A 9669-nucleotide genomic window follows, 5' to 3' on the forward strand; every position below is an offset into this window, starting at 1 on the left:
CTACTGCCACTACTGCGCTCAGCCGGCCCAGCTACAGGGACGCTGTTTGGAACACACGAACCACGCCTCACAGCCGGCCGCGTGGAACAGCCTCCGCAGGGAGACGCAGCAGCCGGCAGTGCTGGTCTGGGGCCAAAGCGCGCCAAGGGCTCCATGGGCGTGGACGCAACAGCAGCGCAGCTTCCACCCCTGGCGGCCAGTGGCGGAAGCCTCGAAAACAAACAAGCCGATGAGGCGGAGGCGCTCGACAGGAAGCTGCGGGCGGCATCTATCGAGAAGGACGGGGGAGGCAAGCAGCAGCAGCAGCAGCAGCAGCAGCCACCGGGCAGCTACAGCGAGGCCTTATGGGGCACGCCGCGTAAGCGCCCTCGCGAGAAGGTGTTTACACCGCAGGAGCGATGCGGCAGGCTTGCCAAGGCCTGTCTCGACCTCCCCCCCGCTACCGCTCCCAGTGGAAGCGAGCGAAGAGAGCGCGGAGGCGGATCGACCGGTGGGGCTGCGCCCGATGCAGCAAGCATGGTGACCGGCCCAGGCAAGGATGCGCTCGCAGTGCAGCCTCCTGCCCAAGCGGACAGCACCGGAAGCAGCATTGGTAAACACAGTCACCCTTCCGAAGCGCCCTGGGAGGAGGTGGTGCTGCTTTCAAAACGCAAGAAAGCGGCAACGAAGGCTTCGAAACGAGGGGCCGAAGCTTGCCCCACGCCCCACAGCCCTCAGGACTGTCCTTTTTTGGGCAAAGGCGTCCGGAGCTACGTTCACGAAGCTGGCGCGCGACGTTATCACTGGGCAGCTCACTGTGCAGCCTGGTGTGCTGGATGTTCGGGTGAACGGCCGGCGGAACGTCATTGCAGCGGACGCGGCCACCCAGGAAGCCATGGGGACTCTCTTGGCCACTATTACAATCTGTGGCATCGAGGTGAGCCCCCGTGAGCCGTCGTCGAGCAGCCTGGGCGTCATCGTGGTCGACGAAACGACGATCACGGCTGAGGCAGTCGTATCCCGCCTTGAGACGCCCGTGCGGACGGTTAGTCATCGCCCAAACTGCACACTGTTTTAAATGCGGAGCATTTCTTAGGCTCGCGATCGGCGCCGTCCACACGCTCACTGCGCATGCGCGTCGAGGCGCAGGTGCGCGTCTCTCCTCCGTACCCTCCTCGCTCTCAACAACAAGTGCAGTGGTGCGGGAGGAGCGCGTGTACCCCGTGCGCTCCGTCGCTCTCAACAACAGCTGCGGCGGTGCGGGGGGAGCGCGTCTGTGCGCACATGCGTTGTAGCTACCTGTGTGCTGCGTCGCACTCAACAGTAATGGCGGCAGGGCGTGTACACGTGATAACGGCGTGGTGGGTGCGTGGAAAGTTCGCGCACTTGTGTACAGAAGTGTGCGCATGTGCGTCTCTCCCCCGTACTCCTCTCCCTCGAACGCGGGCGGTGTGTATATAAGCGGCGGAGTGCGTATTCGGAATTCAGTCAAGGGCGTCTTTGCTTGGCTTTCGCTTGACTTGACGCTTTGCTTGACGGCATCAAGCAATAAAGACAGACCTTAACCTTACACTCCTTGCCTTCGCTTCTCCTTCATTCAATAAATAAGAATAAAGACGAAATAACAATTAAGCATTCCCAAACCATACCCAATTACGCAACACTCACGCGATACCCCCACCACTCTGCGACGCATTTACTCGAGTTCCCCCCGTGGGAAGATGCGGGCAGGTTTTTTAAACACCGTAAACGAGAGTGCACCTGTTTTGTACTCATCTGTGACCGTCTCCGTCAACATGAAGATAAGTGCGTGTTTCCGTGGCAAATGCCTAAAGCGGTTCGGAAATTACGCGGTGCCACTTGAGGTCAAGGATGTCCGCAATGATGGTCTGTTACTCAATGATACTGCTTCTGTGCAGCCTGTCCCACATCAGGAGTCTTTCAACATCCCCATAGAGTCCGACGATCTGGACAAACTGAGTTCACATGTTGCTGTGTTTGGCTAGGATTTTGTGCTCACTCTGTTTTTAAGGTTTTGAAGTGTGATATCTGTAAGGAGAAGCTTGTTGTTGAGAGGAGAAGTTGACGGCGACACAAACATCTACTCTCTCACAGCTCCACTCAATCGAGGCGGGCTAAAGTTTCCAAGTGCGTGTGCAGTTACTATTGTAATGCACACCGAAGTATAGTTGTACAGAAACTATTGCTTCCAGAAAATGCCACACCGTTTCTGGAAATGACCAATCACAGGAATGTTGTGCACCACCTTGTCACTGAAAGCCTACCAGAGTTCGAAGAACTGCATATGTGTGTGAAAATGGTCACGAACCTGATGTGGTTAGCATGATGGTAAAATGTGCTACAAACATAATCCTGAACAATTATTGTAAAGGCAGAAATTACCCTCCTGCTGCTGCTGCTGCAGAAGCTGATGCCAAAAAACGTAAATTGGGGACAGCTGCAAAGAAATGATAACAAGTGACTGTTCACGTCTGCTGATCGTGGTTCCAGTGCTTTGTTCATGATTGTCAGAAATAATTTTTTGTGTGTTTTTGCGAATTCTTTTCCGCATTTTGCATTTGGACTCGCAATCTCCTGTGCTTGCCTGGAGCAGATGCCACGGCACGCATTTCTCATGCTTTCTTGTTATTTTCTAATTTGATTTTCTCACATTTTCGCATCCCAAGAATAACACATTATTTTTATTTGTGACTTCCTGGGCGACGTAAGAAACAAACAAAAAAACTTTGTGCAAGTTCTGAGTGCGGCTACGCAGAAAGCGTCAGGCAGCAAGCAAGGGAGTCTCAAGCAACGCGTCACTTGGACCAGGCAGTGGTGATGTGCTTTAAAGCTGTCTAGGAGGTAATGCCAATGCTTGCATCCTCTGACCCTCCAGCCATGGCGCCCGCTCCATCGTAGATGCGCTCCGATGCCGAACAAAACACGGATGCTGCTAGTCGTGTCGCGCTCGTGCTACTGCTCCTTGAGGAAAGTGAGTCCGAGTCAGGCAGTTCAAGTTCGGATTCAAGTAGCGAGGACTCCAGCTCCGACGATGACTGGATTGACGTGGCACACTGGCGTGCAGCACGCCTTATATGTATTCTTCTGCCTACCCGCGAAGAGGCGGAAAGTTGTGGGCTTTGTCGAGACCATCGTTCGTCAGTATTGGGATGCAGAGGTAATAAACTGTACGAGCTAGGAAGCACATTGAAGTGCTAACACTTTCATTCAGTTTCGCAGGCACTTCAGAATGTGAAGGGCTGTGGCGAGCAAGCTGATTCTCGGCTTTGCCGCGTTTTCTCTGTGCCTGTCAAGCAGACCCGGTGGCATCCCAGCCAAATCAGCCGAAAGTCACATTTTGACATTTATTTGGTGAGTGAGCATAGGCATTCTGAATTATGTTGCACGGGTTGCTTGTATTATAAGCTCTGTCATGTAAATCACACAAGCTTTCCACATTGCTTACATCACCCATCAAACCCCGTGTATACAATTTCAATTATAAATGCTGATTTAGATATACAATAACTGGCAGTTGCTTTTGTAATTTTTCCAGCGTATTTTGTGGCCTTGTGTCTCAATGAATGTACGTAGGTCCATGTGTTTTTTGTTCCCTTTCTGTGCTGATATTTCGTGTCTCCTTCGACAAAATGTGTTTCCTGCCTTTGTATGAAACAACTTGTTTTGCATTTTCTTCCTTTCTGTTCTTACCTTACATGTTGTTTCGTTTGTTTTTAACCAGCAGATAGGATGTCATGTACCCATTTAGTGAAAGCTTGTCAATGACCTTTAGCAGTGTATCATCATCACCAACCCACTAGGCCATGACTAAATAAATAAATTCAGGCCTGAGCAAATTCAAAGCACTCGAGTGCTTTGAATTTGCTCAGGCCTGAATTCAACATGGGCCTGCGTTTTAACATGGGCAATTTTGGGTGGTTCCCTGGAAGAAATCTGGCGATTTGACATTATCAGAGGCACCAATGTGTCCCCGTGTGACGTAAAAACATTTTGTCAGTGACTGACTGCATTTACAGCCAGCACAGTATTCGGGACAAGCACGCGATGCGGAAAAACATGCATGGAGTTGAAAACGTAACTCCGTGGTTGATGCTTGTTGACGTTCACTGTCAGTTATCGCTGAAAACAAACTTGCGGTTTATCATCACCTTCTGACTCGCTATTGTAGCCTTGCTTACAGAAATGCGGTGCAATGTGCTAAAATCGTGCCCCGCAAACTTTGCCCAAGTAGCTGTTGTGCGATAATAAAGATCAGCACTATGAGCCTCATGCATTGCAGCGCACCTAACATTTTTGAAATGAAACAGTACAAAAGGTATTGGAGACTCCATCCGAATAGACATTTCAATTAAGGAGCAGCACTAGACCTCTGGAGATACCCTTGTATGGAAACGAAACTGGCAGGCGGACAGCTGGGGGTGTGTAAAGCCGGTTTGAAGTGCTCTTTTCGTCGGAACTGATATCTGGTGACTGGGCGTTATCTTTTGACTTGCATCGGAAGTTCTTATTGCAGAAAACGTTTTAGGGTGAGGGGGAAATCAGGAGTGGCATGCTTTTTTTTTGTGAGGATGTTTAGCGGATGCTCAAGGCACTATGGCAGGTAAGCTTGAAGTTGAGCAACTGCAGAGTAACACTAAATATGAATTTTGCGATGCAGAAACAAAACCGAAACTTGTTAACTGTTTGAATGGTCCTGTGGTAAGTAGAACTACAACACAACTAAGAACAATGTGCGCAAAGGCAATAAGACTGCCTAAAATCGTGAAGTAACTTTGCAAACGGGCACTGCTTGATATTTTCAGCCGATTTCAGGGGTTATTACTGTGTGACTGCAAACCTGACGTTTAAAAATTATCATCTGATTCACCCTTCATGCCCTGATAATAAAAAACCAAACGCTGATACAGAGTACCTACGGTTGGCATGCATTGTTCTTTAGTAGCAGTGACGCGCAAAGACCACTCCCCTTTCTGCACCCATGTGATGCAAATGCATGTCAAAAATCACGTTTTTGTTGAAAAATGAAAACAAAACTGATTTTGAAAGGACATTTTCTGAGCTAAGTCCTAATGGCTTGACTTGTTCCAGAATTGCCAGGAACGCTGTGGAAAGGGGCTTGCAAGGTATCGTTTAAATTGAACGTTTTTGAATAGGCACAGTAATGTGAAAAGCACTTTATCAGCAATAGAGAGCACTTCTTATTGCTCAGCATGCAGAAGCGTGTTTAGCTTTTATAAAATGGCGCAGTTTAAGGACACAGTATTAGCAGTATGATTTTCAGTCTTTTTGTGCTGCCTGTCATTGTCTTGCATCAATGTTCGTTTTTTTTTTTCCTATCGATGCAGGTTCCTTCTGGCATTACCTCCAAGTGAAGGTCTGCGAGCAAGCTGAAATGCACAAGCGCCGCAAGCTTCTGGCTAGATATCTCGCGCAGAATTTCGCTGATCTGCGCCGATAGGAGGTACATGGGCTTATTTGCCAATTTGGCTGGTGTGAACACCAGAGCTAGTGTCTCTACCGTTTTAATACTAAACAGTCATTGTGAGAAATGGCGGCATTTTTAATGGTGGATGTAATTTGCAATGTCATTTTTGTGCTTCATGAGGTGTGCATTGATAGTTTTTTTGTGGCTTTCTGCAGCTGTACAATTCATTAGTGGCAGCCTGTAGCTATTGGTGGCTTTTCCCTGGGAATATAGTGTATTTACTATAAGGTTTTTGCAGCTTCAGACAACTTTGCAGCGTTAGAATTGTGCGGATCATCCATAATGTGTGTAGTTAGGGACGGTGCACTTTCAGCCTTCGGCAAGCCAATTCTAATGGTACTTGTACTTGTTTTTTCGAGCCTGGAGCTGTGTGTGCATGAAGGAAACTAAAATAAAATGTTTGTATTCTCTTCAGTTTGCCTGTGCATGGGCTCGTGGCATATTTGGGCTGTCTTAACTGTTCACTTACAGTGGACAGCCCAAATACAGTGCTAGGCTGGATTCAAAAATACTGATATTTGCTGCAACAGAATTGTTATGAATGCATTGTGCGACAGGTCAGGACTGCAAGACGCCAGGAATACATAACACAGCATCAGGACTTCGACAAGACAGGCATGATTCTCGCAGTAGAGCATCAGAACTGTGACATACTACAGGATTACTACAGGACTACGACATACTACAAGATCACTACAGGATTACTACAGGGCTACGACATACTACAGGATCACTACAGGTTTACTACAGGACTATGACATACTACAGGATCACTACAGGACTACAACACACGATAAAACAACAAAATTGCTACAGGAATACTACACACGACAAATGTCAGAATGACGACACAACACGACGACTGTACGACAAGACTACGACGGTACGACTGTACGACACGCAAAAATACGACAAACGACGTACTACAGAAATTTTTCTGTTGTCATTTTCGACTGGGTCAAAGCCCCTTTTGTGTGCGCTATCAAGCCAAGAAGGCGGGCGGGGGGGACATGGCTGATAAAGTGTAACTGGCGACTAGCACTACAAATGGGTCACGCCAAATTATGAGATGATGCAAACACCGCCGCGAGTATTTCTTTGCAACCTGTCCTGTCTTTGGCATGGTGGTTGTAGTGAAAATGTATGAACCAGCTCAATCTCTTGCACATTGTTTAGTGGGAAGCTTGGCATGTCAAAATATTACTGCATTTGACATGCCACCCAGTGACCACATGTGCATGATGGCTGTTTGTGCACAAGCTAGAACAGTTATGGCAGAGAAAATATTTTTGCTTTGCCTTTTACAGGTATTCTGCCAACAAAACAAGCATGCGTGCAGTAGAGAGCAGGTTCGATTTGTCCGAGAGTACAGTCCATCCGATACTGCTGCGGGTGGCCGACTACATCATGAGCCCCGGTCCCACCAACCTGATGTTTCCCAGGGGCCGTGAAAAGCTCTCAAAAGATTTTGAAACGGTCAGTGTGGTTAATATGCTCACTCAAAGTCAGTATCGGTTGCAAATGCACGAGTAAATACGCACAGAGCGACATTTGTAAAAAAAACGCTCAAGCAGTTCTCAATCATTATTTTTGCAGGTGTCCGGAGTACCCGACGTGATAGGCTGTATAAATGGCTCATACACCCACACTCAGTGCTTCCCAAAAAAGATACAGTCGACTTATTGCAGTCATCACCAAATAGTGTCAATGACTTTACAGGTCATTTGTGACAACAAAATGCATTTTGTTGATGTCCTTGCTGCGAACTCCACAAGAGTCATGACTCCCGCTGTCTCCATTGATCAGAGCACAGGTATGATGCAGCCTATCCTTTAAGGCCCTACCTCTTGACGCCATACAGATCATGGAAGACTGCCCAAGCACCCAAAAAGAATTCAATGCCAAATTTTCAGCCACGAGGGTTCTCATTGAGAATGCATTTAGCACCCTCGAAAAACGCTTTTGTCAGCTCATTTATTTGTAACTCCATACCCTGCCTTGGCTCAAAAAATTTGTCATTGTTTGCTGCATCTTGCATAATCTCTGTATTGAGTCCGGTGACATTTCGCCTGATGACATGGATGATACCGTACATCACGACAAGGAAGCCTCAAGCAATGTAGAGAGGGTCCCTGAAAACCCTGTTGAGGATGACGCAGATGCTCCAGAAGATGCCACATTGCGGCAACTTGGAGAGGCAAAGCAAGACAGGTTAATGCAGATGTTTTGTTTTCTCACTTTAAGGTTCACACTGAGCCTGCGACATTTGTGCGAAACCCACACAGATTTGAACATTGCTGCCTCATAGGAGCAGCCATGCACCGAATGGGAGATACCGATCGACCGACTGTGTAACGGGGGGGATGCAGTTGGTTCCGGACCGTGAAAAATCGCGAAAAAAATCACTTTTCGGATACCACTTGTTCCGGTTTCCACAACTGCAGTCCTATACTGCACACAAATATCTAACCTAAAAACGAGGTAGAAATCACCCACAAAATATTTTTGTCAAAGCGCGCGTCAAAAAGCCAGACCGAAATGCAAAAAAAAAACGTGAAATTCTTGGCGGTGTATTTAGTCTTTGCCTCCACCAAAGGTGGCCATCTTGACATCGTTGGTAAGCTCGTGCTTTCAGCCATTTGTCCTGCCGTTATCTGCCGGCTTCTCTTCAAAACAAATCCACAAAACCAAGCCAAGTGGAGCACGTGAACGCAAGGTAGGTTATGAAAGCGGCCCTCCGATTGGCTCGCTGCCACTTCGTGCAGCAACGTGCTCTCCTATTGGACGTTGCCGCGGTGACCTTGCAGGTAAGCCGCCGAAAGCCCATCTGCGGCATGTGCGTATACTTCAGATTTCATTCGCTGCTTTTCACTGAGATTGCAATAGTTGATAATTGCTATGTCTGCCCATAATCAATGATGCGTTTGCCATGGATTAAGGACGCACATTTCTGAAGTAGAAGACAAGATGCGTATGGGATACAACAACGGAAGCCTGTGACGGCGATGAAGGGGTCACGGGTCTCTGTTGACAGTTAAAGTGAGCAGGAAAATTCAGAGGTGATGCAAGTAGCTACCACCACTACCACGTTGCTTTCAAATGTGCTACTGTGTCAACGACCCACCCGCAGCAGCGAAATTTACAATCCTGGAACGTTCTGTTTCGCTCTGTTTCTATTGACGCAGTTGCGAGGGGGAGTGGTGGCACCGCCAAATTGTCCAATTGGGTTCTCAGGTAGAGAGTACATAAACTCAAGGGGGCGGCAGCCTGGTAAGAACGTTGAAGGGCTGTAATTAGAGCCTACTACCCATACCACCCTCCCCTTATACATTTCCAGTCGCCCCTCCCTGTATAAAGAAATACCTTCTTCGAACACAGCTTGTTTAAACATACGTGCTACAGCAACTCTCTGGTTCGGTTGATTTCTGCTCAAAATCAATGAAGCTTGTTCATTCATTCATGCCCCCCCCCCATAAACCAAATATTCATGCTGAAACAATTACGCGTGTCGTGGAGAGTGGTTTGAAAACCAGGGACATAGCCGGGGGGAGGGGGCTTTGGGGGTTCAACCCCCCCCCAGGAAATATTTTTCTGGGTCAATTTTTTAGAGAGCGTTTGTACAAAATAACTCTCTCTTCTCCATTTAACCCTTTCTCAAATGAAGGGCACCGACAATTTGCTCTCAGTAGCATTATAGGGGCCCGCCGTCTAGTAAAAAACTTTGTTGTGAGGGAGGCCAGACTGCGGACCGGTGACGATGAAAAGGGACGTTTATTCTTTGCTACATCTTAACGAACGAGGCCCCAGGCCTTTCGTCGTCCGGACGAGCGTTCCGAGGACAGCCGTTCTCTACCGCTGCCCAAAGACGACACCCCGTTTCTCTCTCCTCCGGAGGTCTCGAGTCGCGTGCACCGCCACGGCCGCACAGTCCCGAGAAGCCGGCTTTCAGTCTCCGCTGAAGCTGCGGCCCGCTGTCCCCCCGATTTCGTCGGGGCGCACACGCGTTCCTATTTCAGCGACCGGACCCACAGCGGGCGGTCTAAATCACTTGTCTCTGTTCGGCCTTGGCTCCCCTCCCAATGTTCGGCCTTGACTCCCCACCAGTGGCGAATCCAAGGAGGGGGCGGTTGCCCCCCCCCCCGTTACACCCCCATGGACACCAATTTTTCGGCACGTCTAATTTT

General features: G+C 48.6%; 1 long non-coding RNA gene across 1 annotated transcript; it reads left to right on the forward strand.

Annotated features, from left to right (window-relative positions):
* The first annotated feature begins 3908 nt into the window (after positions 1-3908).
* LOC144165245 (uncharacterized) lies at positions 3909-5895 on the forward strand. The gene is made up of 2 exons (XR_013321419.1): positions 3909-5123; positions 5346-5895. It is a non-coding gene; the product is annotated as an uncharacterized LOC144165245 (long non-coding RNA).
* The last annotated feature ends 3774 nt before the right edge of the window (positions 5896-9669 follow it).

The sequence above is a fragment of the Haemaphysalis longicornis genome, unplaced genomic scaffold (assembly GCF_048455015.1).
Source record: "Haemaphysalis longicornis isolate Haplotype H1 unplaced genomic scaffold, Haemaphysalis longicornis Haplotype H1 scaffold_14, whole genome shotgun sequence".
NCBI classification, from domain to species: Eukaryota; Metazoa; Arthropoda; class Arachnida; order Ixodida; family Ixodidae; genus Haemaphysalis; species Haemaphysalis longicornis.